A 13,457-nucleotide genomic window follows, 5' to 3' on the forward strand; every position below is an offset into this window, starting at 1 on the left:
CAAGGAGAACACCATTGTTGAAAAAAAAATCATAAAAAAGCCAGACTGGAATTTGCCAAACTACATGTTGACAAGCCACAAAGCTTCTGGGAGAATGTCCCATGGACAGATGAGACAAAAATGTAAGTTTTTGGCAAGGCACATCAGCTCTATGTTCACAGATGGAAAAATGAAGCATATCAAGAAAAGAACAATGTCCTTACTGTGAAACATGGAGGAGGCTCTGTTATGTTCTGGAGCTGCTTTGCTGCATCTGGCACAGGGTGTCTTGAATCTGTGCAGGGTACAAAGAAATCTCAAGACTATCAATAGATTTAAAAGGAGAAATGTGCTGCCCAATATCAGAAAGCTTGGTCTCAGTCGCAGGTCATGGGTCTTGCAACAGGATAATGACCCAAAACACACAGCTAAAAACACCCAGGAATGGCTAAGAGGAAAACATTGGACTATTCTGAAATGGTCTTCTATGAGCCCTGACTTAAATCCTATTGAGCATCTTTGGAAAGAGCTGAAACATGCCATCTGGAAAAGGTAACCCTCAAACACGAGACAACTGAAGAAGTTTGCTCATGAGGAGTGGGCCAAAATACCTGTCGAGAGGTGCAGAAGTCTCATTGACAGTTACAGGAATCGTTTGATAGCAGTGATTGCCTCAAAAGGCTGTTCAACAAAATATTAAGTTAAGAGTACCATCATTTCTGTCCAGGCCTATTTCATGAGTTTAATTTTTTTTCAAATTTTGTGGACGCAGGGTTGAAAAGCAATGTCTAACTTTCATTTGTTAATTTTCATAGATTTTAAATTTATTATTACTTTTGTCAGATTCAAGTTATTTCTGTGACCATTGTGGGTTTTTCTTTCATTAAATGAGGGGTACCAACAATCTTGACCACATGTTTACTGATTAATATTTGCTCATTTTAATATACAAGATATACAGGGTGGGACATTTATATGGATACACCTAAATTAAATGGGAATGGTCGGTGATATCAACTTCCTGTTTGTGGCACATTAGTATATGGGAGGGGGAAAACTTTTACAGATGGGTGGTGACCATGGCGGCCATTTTGAAGTTGACCATTTTGGATCCAATTTTATTTTTTTCAATGGGAAGAGGGTCATTTGACACATCAAACTTATTGAGAATTTCATAGGAAAAACAATGGTGTGCTTGGTTTTAACATAACTATGCTGTGAAGATACTAGATGTGCAGCATCTGAAACAACGGATACTGGAAGCTTGTGCTAGCATTTCTTCTGCGGTGTTGCTATCAGTGTGTCAAGAGTGGGAGAAGAGGGTTGCATTGACAATCCAACACAATGGGCTGCACTTTGAGCACATTTTATAAGTGGTCATAAACTTGAAAAAAACTCATGAAAGAATAAAGTTACGTTAAAACCAAGCACACCATTGTTTTTCTTATGAAATTCTCAATAAGTTTGATGTGTGACATGACCCTCTTCCCATTGAAAAAAATAAAGTTGGATCCAAAATGGCCAATTTCAAAATGGCCACCATGGTCACCACATGCTCGCCACTACTCGGTACTCGCCCGAGCATCTCAGTACTCGAGATGCTCGGAGCTCGCCGAGTACTTTCAAGATGCTCGGGCGGGTGCTCGGGTCCCCGTTCTGCATGTTTGGCGCTATTTAGAGCACCAATCATGCAGGGATTGTCTGCCACTCACTGTAATGTCATAGCCATGGTGGTTGTGGCATTACAGTGATTGCCCAAATCGATGGGAACAGTGCTCACAGTGAAACATGAAAAGCTGGCAATTCAGCAGCGGCATACACCGGTACCCGACAATTTAGAACAGAAAGAATAGAGCATCACACATAGATTAGATAGATAGAAACGGGTGCATGAAAATCGGAGGGCACTAGTGTGTTCCAATTGCCCTGCTATGTTTTTCATGCACCCTCCTATATACCCTGCCTGCCTGTCTGTCTATATATTCTGCCTGCCTGACGTTTAATTGAGCACCGTTTCCATCGATTTGGGCAATTTTTGACCTTCTGCAGACCACCGGGGGGGGGGGGCCGCCATAAAAATGCTTGAGTTTCCCATAGACTTACATTGGGCTCGTTGCTCCAGTCGAGCACCCGAGTTTTCCAATATGCTCGACCCGAGCTTCGAGCACCCGAGCATTTTAGTGCTCGCTCATCACTAGTCACCACCCATCTGGAAAAACTTTCACCCTCCCATACACTAATGTGTCACAAACAGGAAGTTGATATCACCAATCATTCCCATTTAATTTAGGTATATCCATATAAATGGCCCACCCTGTACAATAAAGTGGGTCAATAATTGCCCACTCTACTGTATACCATCTGTTTAATTATCATGATTATTTACATTTATAAAGGTTCCATATTCACAAATAATTCGATAGGTGTTGTGTTGATAGATTTATCTTAACAGTAAAATTAATGGGTCTTTTGCAAGAAATGTTTTGAGTTCCTATACAAAACCATACAAAATGCCTGTTAATGCTGTCTAATTCACATATATTATATGTTTAACCCATTCTTAGTTTAATTATAAATTATATATTTGATATTTCTTAACTTTTAACTCCTTCACAACATCCGGCATACATATACAGCGCTACAGGAAGTGCGTTCTGACGCGCACCTGGGGCCGTGGGGTACTCGGAAGCCGGGCCGGTCGGTTCCTTTTGGGGTAATCACGGTGGCGTTACCCGGTCCGTGGCCCCGGGCAGTCAATAAATAAAAAAAAGAGGTGAATAATGTTTTGGGGATATAGTTTTGTGACGCCACCCGTGATATGCGGCTGTAGATGGCCACCGCTGCTGTTCAGGTCCACTGGGGCCGTTGGTGATGCAGCACAGATAGTTCAGCTCTCCACGGGTAGAGCTAAGCCTCAAGGCAGTTAAATAGGAATTTTTGATGTTGGTGGTGTAGTGCAAGGCAGGTGACGCAGCAATTAAGTCAAGGACACAGCGGGGTGCAGTCTTCAGGTTTTACTCAGTTTTTATGGTGCGCCAGGTTACAACTGCTAGCCATGTTAGAAATAGCCCATGAGTCCTGTGTCCTCCGGGGAAGTGATCCAGTGACCCCCTTCTTGTGTACCTTCCCGGGTCATGTCTCTGCGCTGCCTCTCGCCCTCCTGCCCTGCGCCTCACACACAGTGTCCCGAGCCAGTGGCCCCGGGCCTTGTCGGGCGACGTCCTCTCTGTCCCCTTGGTCCTATATGGCCACCTTTTCAGTGAATGTGTGTGGTTTTTGGCTACGCCACTTAGAGATACTGCAGCCTCCGGTTTGCTAGCTGAGTCTTGCAGTCCTCCAATAGTCTGGGGCCAGTCCCCTACTGTGACCTGATCCCTTCACGGTCAGCGTGAACTCGGGCACATGGGTGGACTCCGCTCTTCCCGTGCCCCTAAGATCCTTTCTCTGTCTTTGGAGCCTCTCACACTGCTCCGGTCTTCTCTCTTCACTCTCTGTGACAGACTCCTGTCACCAACTGCTCTGACTGACTAACTCTTCGACGGTCCTCATTCACTGCGCTCTTGCTCCTAGGACTGGAAGAATGGCCCCTTCTAGATGTTTCTACCCTTCTTTTATACTCTTCCTTCAGTGCTCCCCTAAACTACTTCCTCCACCTACCTCCTCTACTTAGTTCCACCCTCCAAACAGGGACCGGGTTTGTGCTCTCCCTTAGGAGCTATCTGGACCCTCCCTCAGGAGTGGTGTAGTGTTGGATGTGAGTATGTGGGTCCTGGGTAGTGCTCCCTCCTTACCTGAGAGTGGGGTACCACACCTCTGGATGAGATGCAGTACCTCTGTGGCAACTTGACCCGCAGTGGCGCAACAGTTCCCGCAAACCACCACACGTGTATGGGGCAAATAAATGTACAGATAGTTTCCATACAAAATGGAAAAAAGATGATCTTGCGCGATAATCAGTGGGTGTCAGCTATACATAGATGACACCCTGCAGTACCGTCTACAATCGGTGCTAGCGATAGCGACTGCAGTATTGATCTACTTATATAGGAAGCGGGCTCCCTCTCTGCTGCGATCATGTTGTGTCTTCATAGTGACCCAAGGCCTAAAGATGGCAGTGTGGTTACCCAGGTCCGGTGGCCTGTAAGGTTCTGCCTTGAGTAGGATCTGACACGCTTCCTGCCTGTGTATGATTGACAGCTCTAATATCTTGCAATGCAAAAGCACTGCAGAGTATTTCATCTGCAATAAAACCAGGGAAAGTTGTTGTCTCATACTGGGACTAAGTAGTAAAAAATATTTAAAAAAAAATGAAATTAAATTTGTAAAAATTTGAAAAAATTAAGATGAAAGTACGAAAAAAATGGAAAAATGTTTTGCAAGTGAAAACACAGTTTGTCACAAGAAAACAAATAAAGGAAAAACAGTACCCATATTTGGTATTGCCACGTCTGGAACAAAACAATCTATAAAACTGTCATATTATTTAACCCGCTTGGTGAACGCCGTAAAAAAATATATGCAGTATATATAGCTTTTTCATCATACTGACATACAAAACATGGAATAAAAAGTGATTACAAAATCATATTAAAAAAAATGGTTCGGATAAAAATGTCATATTGTCCCGTATAAAATAAGATAGCTCCATCGACAAGAAAATAAAAAAGTTACAGCTATCAGAGTATGACAATGGAAAAACAAATTATTCTTTGTAAAAAATGTATTTCAATGTGCAAAAGACGCAATATGTATAAAAAAAGCTATATAAATCTGGTATCATTGTAATCGTACTGACCTGAAGAATAAAGTTGCCTTATCACTTTTACTGCATAGTGAATGACATGAAAAGAAAATAAAAACTATTTATGAATTTCTGTTTTTTGTTCACTTTGCCATAAAAAAGTGATCAAAAAATGTTATGTAGTCCAAAATGGTATGAATAAAAACATCAACTCAACCCGCAAAAAACAAGCCCCCACACAGCTCATTCAGCGACAAAACAAAAAAGTTATAGCTCTCATGATATGGCGATGCAATAACAATTTTTTTTTAAAACAATGCTTTACCGTACAAATTATAAAAATACTAATTATCCCCAGCGCCGCTGTAACTGTACTGACCCAAATAATAAAGTTACTTTATCATGTTTACTGCACGGTGAACAGTGTAAATTGGCATTAAAAAAATTAAAGACAATTCCTGAATTGCTTATTATTTGTCCATTCTGTTTCTCAAAAATTGGAATAAAAATCAAATAAAAAATGTTACGTACCCCCAAATGACACCAATAAAAACTTCATCTCATTCTGCGAAAAACAAGACCCTATTTAGATCTGTCAATGGAAAAATAGAGGTTGTCCATGTTCCTAGTAGTTCAGAGGTGCTGGAAAAGTGACATGGCCCCCAAAAAACAGTAAAAACAGTAAAATCCAAGCTCGGAAAGCCAAATGGCTTCCTCTTCGATGGAGTCCAACATTAGCATACCCACCTATAAGCTGAAAACTGTTCTGTCAGTGGCCAGACCTAAGCGATGTACCAGGGGAATACAGCAGCCCTGCATATTGCTTAGTAGACAAGTACTGAGCTTTATCTCCAATTTAAGTGAATATACTGCAGTATTCAGGAAGCAGTCACCAAGCAATGTACAGGATTGCTGTATATAGCCCGTACATCGCTTAGGCTAGTTGCACTATATTCATGCACCTAGCCTACAGTATATGTCTGGAAACTTTTACCGATGTGTACAGTAACATCACCATAGGCGACCATTCACTAGAAGTGTAATTCAGGTGATCAGATGCAACACACAGAGGAACAGTCAGTGAGCTATTTATTTCCTCAGATATGGTGGGAAATTGCAATAACTTTTACCGATGTGTACAGTAACATCACCATAGGCGACCATTCACTAGAAGTGTAATTCAGGTGATCAGATGCAACACACAGAGGAACAGTCAGTGAGCTATTTATTTCCTCAGATATGGTGGGAAATTGCAATAATTAAAATAACAGTTAACAAGATGAAACAGGGTAATGACAAGTAGATTATACACTACAGGGGATACTATAAGTCTTAAAGTTCACTCTAAATGTTGAGCAAGCTTCTTGAAGATTATGCTTATGTGCCTCTAACAGGGGTAAAATACCCATTCTGAAAACTACTGTGCAGACTCCTCCTGTGGCAGTGGCCTTAGCCACTCTCCGGTTCTTCCTGCTAGGCCACAAGTCCTGCTGACAAAGTCTACCAACGCACACTGGGCCTCTTTTGCTTCAATTGACCCCTGTACGCTGTCCCAGCCCAGGCCAACCCCTTTACCCTATGGCGGTGCTGGAAGCAATGGCCCGCCTCACTCATGTCTCATGTTTACTGCCGCAAGCGTCCTCTTCCAGGCGAAGTCTGCTTATGGATCTTTGGTGCTTGACTGACGTAGAGTGTCTTCTAGGTCTGAGGGAAAGAGTGCTGGACTCGTCATCTGGGTTCTGGGTCTTGACTGGCGCTGGTCTGGGATTCGGGGCTTGACTGGCATAGTTGGGACTCTGGGTCTTGATCGGTGCAGATCAGGTCCTCAGGTCTTGACCGGCGTAGTCTGGACTCTTGATCTGACCTGGTGCCACTGGGGTCCTGTATGTAACTGGACAGCAGCCCACTGGCACACGCTTCACAATGAGGCCTGTCACTCTGGCTGCAGCATCTCCTCCTGAGCACGTCAGTACTGATTTCTCCTTTGGCACTAAAACCCACTCTGGTTTGGCACGCAGCCTATTTATATTGAGGAACTCCATCATCAATAGTACCTGACTAGGTGTTACATCCAAAATCACCCTCCCTGCAACTCTCCCTCTTCCGGTCAGTTCTGCATGGTCCCGTCTGAACGATAGGTGGCAGCCTTCTCGCACCAGGACCCTATGCGGGACATGTCTCCAGAAGCACAAACTGGGCACTGTGTATTGGGCACTAAAATTACATATTTGCAATTCTCACTCTGCAACATCAATTGCCCACTAATTTCTGGAGAACGCCAGTGAGGTCAAAATAGTGACTACACCACTAGGTGACTTCCCTGAGTGTAATTTGCAAAATGGGGTCACTTTTGGGGGTTTTCTGCTGTTTTGGAAGCTTAGGGGCTCGGTAAATGGTGCCAACAAACTACTCCAGGAAACTCTGCTTCATAAAAGCCAAATGGCGCTTTTTCGCTTCTGAGCCCTGCCGTGCACCCAAACAAAAGGGTATGACCACATATAGGGTATTGCTGCATTCATAAGATATTGCTTTATAGGTGTTTGGGTCCATTTTCCACTATTATTCTTCGTGAACATTAAACATTTGAGACTAAAACAACATTTTTGTGCAGAAAACATTATTTTTCATTTCATTCATGCAAACCTTACAAGCAAAGTCTGGTTCCAAAACGGCACTTCTTTCTTTTGGAGCTCTCCCATGTGACCGAACAGTTATCACCAACATATAAGAAATCGGCGTACTCAAGAGGAATTACACAACTAATTGTGTGGTCCATTTTCTCTTGTTACCCTTATTAAAATGAAAATTTTGGGGCTAAAGCAACATTTTTGAGGAAAAGACGTAATTTTTAATTTTCACAATCCATTTCTTTTTAAATTCCGTGAATCACCTATGGGTTCAAGATGCTCACCACACTTATAGGTTAATTCCTTCAGGGGTCTAGTTTCCCATCAAATATGGGGTGTGTAGTCAGGAAAAATTGCTAAAAAATCCTGAAGGAGAATGTCCGGCCATCTGTTTGTGACCTCAAGCTTAAGCGAATTTGGGTTATGCAACAGGACAATGATCCAAAACACACCAGAAAGTCCAACTCTGAATAGCTTAAGAAAAACAAAATTAAGACTTTTGGCCTAGTCAAAGTCCTAACCTTAATCCAATTGAGATGCTGTGGCATGACCTTAAATAGGCGCTTCATGCTTGGAAACCCTCCAATGTGGCTGAATTATAACAATTTTGCAAAGGTGAGTGGGCAAAAATTCCTCCAGAGCGTAGTAAAAGACTCATTGCCAGTTATCGCAAAAGCTTGATTGCAGTTGTTGCTGCTAAGTGTGGGCCAACCAGTTATTAGGTTTAGGGGGCAATCACTTTTTCACATAGGGTCCTGTAGGTTTGGATGTTCTTCCCTTAATAATAAAGACCTTCATTTAAAAAAACTGCATTTTTGTTTACTTGTATTATTTTTGTCAAATATTTCAATTTGTTTTGTGATCTGAAACATTTAAGTGTGACAAACAAGCAAAAGAATAAGAAATCAGGAAGGGGGCAAACACTTTTTCACACCACTTTACATCAGACAAGCACAGTGTACACATCAAACACATCACAATTATAGTGCATATGACGCGCCCCTGGGCCTGTGTCGCGCTGCGTTGCGCACGCGGGAGCTTACCCGGAGCCGGATCTCTTGAGGGTTGTAGTCTCGTGGCGGCGACCCGGTCCGTGCCCAGGGAGTCAAACTGAGCGGCGATGTACTAGCAGTAGATGGTTGGTGACTACGCCACCCGTTGAATGCAGCTATGGAGCTGCCGCTGCGGGGCAGACCGCTGAGGCCGGTGGAAGGATGGTGCAGCGTGGATGGTATAACCCCCAACGGGAGGGGTATGGCCTCAGGGCAGCCGACGTGGATGATGGGGGTAGCAGGAACCACTCAGAGACGGTGCGGTGTAGTTCAGGGTCTTTACTGGTGACAAAGATAGACCCTCCCGGAGTACTTGCTAGTGATAGGGGCCTGGTCAGTCCTTGAGCAGATGGGATTTCCCCTGGCCAGGCGGAGTTGTTGGCCTTCCCAACTAACTGTACTCTTCTGGCTACCTTGCTAGAGGCGGGAATAAGTAGCCCACGTCCCTGAGTGTACCGTGTGGTGCTCACCCGTATGGCCGGTGACTCGGGGCCTTCTAATGGCTTCCGCTCCACGATGGCGGTGCTGGTCCCACGCGTGTGACCGTGCCTTCGGGCTTCTGGGCCAGAGGACCTGAAATCCTCTGCCGGACGGTTTCTGCTGCTGGGTAGGAGTTAGTCCCCACAGCCTCGGACTCCGGGTCCGGTTAGAAATCTTCTCAGTCAGGGCGAGCTCTGTAGCTGCCAGCCCCTGACTCGTTGTAACACTGCTCCCCACAGAGCTCCTGATGTTTCTTGCTATGCTGCTTCTCTTCTCTACTCTTGTTCTGTCTTCTTTCTCACTCACTCTGCCTCAGCCCCGGGTTTATATAGGGGAAGTCCTTCCCCTCCCAAGACTGGGCAGGAGGTGTGGCATGCACAAGATCCCTGACCAAAGGACCTCCCACCTGCTCTCAGATGTAATATCTCTATCACTGTGGCAACCAGACCCCTGGGGTGTCACACATACATCACACAAGCACAGGACACATCATACAGGCACAGCATACACACCAGACAAATATAACGAATACATCAGACAAATCATACAAGCACAGAGCATAGGTCACGAAAGCACAGCACAAATGGGACACGTTACATAAGCATAGCGTACATGTTACTCAAGCAGAGCACTTGCAATCGTTTTGGCACACATCACTGTCAAATTTACAAATACAGCTTTATAGACAGAAAAAAAAATGTTATGGCTCATGGAGGAAGGGGCATAAATAACTAAAGTGCAAATATGGGAAATTAAGTAGTTAAGGGAATCTATCAGTCAGGGGCGTACATAGAAGTCATGGGGCCCCATAGCAGAAGCTCTAATTGGGCCCCCCCCCCCTACAAAAAAAAAATATTTGTCTGTGTCACAGAAGAGCAGATCTCATAACTTTCCAGCCTTTACATAGTAGTTTACCTCCTTCTGAAGTCGTAGATTCCTCCTTCATTGCCCCCATAAAGTATGATGCCAACAAAAGTGCCCCCCCAAACAGTATGATACCCCTATGGTGCATTCCTCCACATTAGCCTCCACATGCACAGTATAATGAACCTATTGTACCCCACTTCAACTTCCACGGCAAAGTATGGTGACCCTAACACAGTATAATCCCCCAACTGTGAACCCCGCAGAGCCCTCCATACACTCTCATGGCCCCCACACAGCCCTCCAAACAGTATAATGGCCCCCACACAGCCCTCCAAACAGTATAATGACCCCACACAAACCTTCATACTGTATAATTGCTTTCATACAGTATAATGGCCCCCCACATAGCCCTCAAAATATTATAATGGCCCCACATAGCCTTCCATATAGTATAATGCACCACCAATAATCTTCCATATAGTATAATACGCCCCCCCATAATCCTCCATATAGTATAATGGTCCCCCATAAACCTCCACATAGTATAATGAACTTCCCATGGTCCTCCATAGAATATAATGCACTCCCCATAGTCCTCCATACAGTATATTACACACCCCATAGGGTAAAATGCAGCCCCCATATAGTATAATGCACGCCACAGTCCTGCAGTATTATGGGCACCACGTACTCACTGATTTTAAAATACCGTATATTTTAAATAAGCCGACCCGAATATAAGCCGAGGCCCCTAATTTTACCACATAAAAATGGGAAAACCTATTGACTTGAGTATAAGCCTAGGGTGGGAAATGCAGCAGCTACTGGTAAATTTCCCCATCCTCGTATGTGTGGCCTCCTCAATCCCACAATCCCTGGTATGTGTGGCCCCCACAATCCCACAATCCCTGGTATGTGTGGCCCCCTCAATCCCACAATCCCTGGCATGTGTGGCCCCCTCAATCCCACAATCCCTGGCATGTGTGGCCCCCTCAATCCCACAATCCCTGGCATGTGTGGCCCCCTCAATCCCACAATCCCTGGCTTGTGTAGCCTCCTCAATCCCCCAATCCTGGTATGTGTGGCCTCCTCAATCCCCAAATCTTGGTATGTGTGGCCTCCTCCATCCCCAAATCCTGGTAAGTGTGGCTTCCTCAATCCCCAAATCCTGGTATGTGTGGCCTCCTCAATCCCCAAATCCTGGTATGTGTGGCCTCCTCAATCCCCAAATCCTGGTAAGTGTGGCCTCCTCAATCCTCAAATCCTGGTATGTGTGGCCTCCTCAATCCCAAAATCCTGGTATGTGTGGCCTCCTCAATCCCCAAATCCTGGTATGTGTGGCCTCCTCAATCCCCAAATCCTGGTATGTGTGGCCTCCTCAACCCCCCCAATCCTGGTATGTGAGGCCTCCTCAATCCCCCATTCCTGGTATGTGAGGCCTCCTCAATCCCCCATTCCTGGTATGTGTGGCCTCCTCAATCCCCCATTCCTGGTATGTGTGGCCTCCTCAATCCCCCAATCCTGGCATGTGTGGCCTCCTCAATCCCCCATTCCTGGTATGTGTGGCCTCCTCAATCCCCCAATCCTGGCATGTGTGGCCTCCTCAATCCCCCAATCCTGGCATGTGTGGCTTCCTCAATCCAAGTATCCTGGCATGTGTGGCCCCCTCATCCCCCAATCACTGCACACAAAACAATAAACACTAATACTCACCTTCCTTCCTCACGTCTGCTGCAGCGCTGAGTCCTGTCTGCAGCAGCTCATGTCAGCATCTGAGCAGCGCGCGCTCTCAGAAGCCGAGGTGAGCTGCTGCCGGCACATTCACTCCTCTCGCGTGAATATGCTTTCTCTTTAGCTGCGGCCACTGACAGCAGGAGCCATGGCTCAGCGCTCCTCCGTCCCCGCTACTAAAGAGAATGAATATTCCGTCTTCTCCACGCCCATGGGAGTGGAGAAGAGGGAATATTCATGTCTCTTTAGCAGCGGGCACACATGGTAGCTGCAGCAGCGGCTACTGTGTGTGCTCCGCTCCGCCACTGCCGCAACCCGCTCCTCTGCAGCCGCAACCTCTTACTCACCTATCCTCCTCGTTCCCACGCTGCTTGGGGCCCTCCCGGCTCACGGGCCCCCTCCGGCCACGGGCCCCATAGCAGTGGCGTGGTCTGCCGCCATTGGCGGTACGCCACTGCTATCAGTAGGATCAACCCTCCTGAACCATCTACATGGGAAAGTAGGTCATAGGACGCTGAATAAAATGATACCTTGTGTGATGGTGTGATATGGTGTGTGGGGTATTATTTTGTCTATATTTATATTTGACTGATTTTCAGAGTGTTGTCTTGTTGTACTGTATCCTTCTATGTATTTCCTCTAATGTGACGACACAGCATTTAATCCTCATTTTCCACATGTCTATTTTCAGTAGGTGAGGAGTAGTACACTATTATCTTTAGGTTGACTTTTAAATTTGTGTTTCTTTTTTCGTTTGGTCAAGAAACATGGACTTTTGTCATGAGTCTGAATGTTGCCTTTTCTTTTAGGATGAGTTGATATTCTGTAAATGATGAATGGCTGTTATTTACATCTTATATCAGCTTCTACAGTTTATTGTACTGTTATCTCTGGAGGACAGGTACACAGGGTCTTTGAACAATGGATGTTTGCTAAATATGTTGATTAACCATTGTGTGGGCCCTGCAGCTTGTTGACTTGCATTGCTTGGGTGTTGATAGTTTATCTTTCAATGTTGGCAAGTCAATATTGGGGGAAGAACTGTGGATGCCCAGGCAATGCTGGTTAATATCATCATTCCTTATCCTTGACCTGTGGATGTATGCTTGAAAGGACAGATGTGAACTATTTAAGGGGCGTATGCCTCTGTATTAGCGAGAATTTTAAAATTCACAGCCAAGAGAGAGGAGGGTGTAGATTCTGTGTGGGACGATGATGTGAAGGACAGCTACTCAGACAGAATTGGAGAAACCAGGATTGCCCTGGAAATACTGCTGGAGGAATATATACAGAGAAGTACCTGGACTAATTTATCCTCTTTCTGCTTGATTGTTTGACTCTCATCTCCTGAGGCATTTATCTCGTTACTGGACTGTATCTGTGTTCCTGGACTATTTTATCCTCTGTGTGGTGGATTGTTTATGAGCCTTTCGGTTTTGCATGTAATAAAGGTCTTGGGATTGTTCACTCTTCTCTCACTCTGTTGATTATGTGATACTGGAGAAAGACCCCATGACACCTTGATATCTGCAATATGATTTTTTATCCCAGAGAAATCAACATTTTCTTATATGTAAATGAGCTGTTCGTGGCTCTGGGCCAGACTCAGATTTGCACAAGAATCTGCCTCCAGAGATTATTTTAAATAAAAGGGGGCATTACCAGTGTGAGAGACATGTAACTGACACAGGACAGTAAAATTGAACTTTGTCTTTTTACAAACACATTTTTTGCAGCTCTTGAGCTCTGCGATATTGCAACCCTGTCTGCCTGTGAAATGGAAGCTGAAGCTGAGAGGAACCGGAGAGCAGAGAGCGGCCATTACATGTCTCACACTGGTAACTCCTCCTTTTATTAAAAATAACCTCTGGAGGCAGATTCTTATGTAGAGCTGTGTCCGGTCCATAATCTTGAGCATTTCATTTACATATAAGAAAAACATGGATTTCTCTGGAATAAGACATTAGAACACAGATAGAC

At 44.8% G+C, this 13,457-nt stretch overlaps 1 protein-coding gene across 5 annotated transcripts in view; it reads left to right on the top strand.

Moving 5' to 3' along the window:
* Window positions 1-13,457, top strand: part of PDE1C (phosphodiesterase 1C) — a 1,470,255-nt gene that overhangs the window by 1,332,282 nt on the left and 124,516 nt on the right. The window lies entirely within an intron of this gene.

This window comes from Phyllobates terribilis, unplaced genomic scaffold, assembly GCF_046119375.1.
Source record: "Phyllobates terribilis strain yellow unplaced genomic scaffold, ASM4611937v1 Scaffold_4__5_contigs__length_816908805, whole genome shotgun sequence".
NCBI classification, from domain to species: Eukaryota; Metazoa; Chordata; class Amphibia; order Anura; family Dendrobatidae; genus Phyllobates; species Phyllobates terribilis.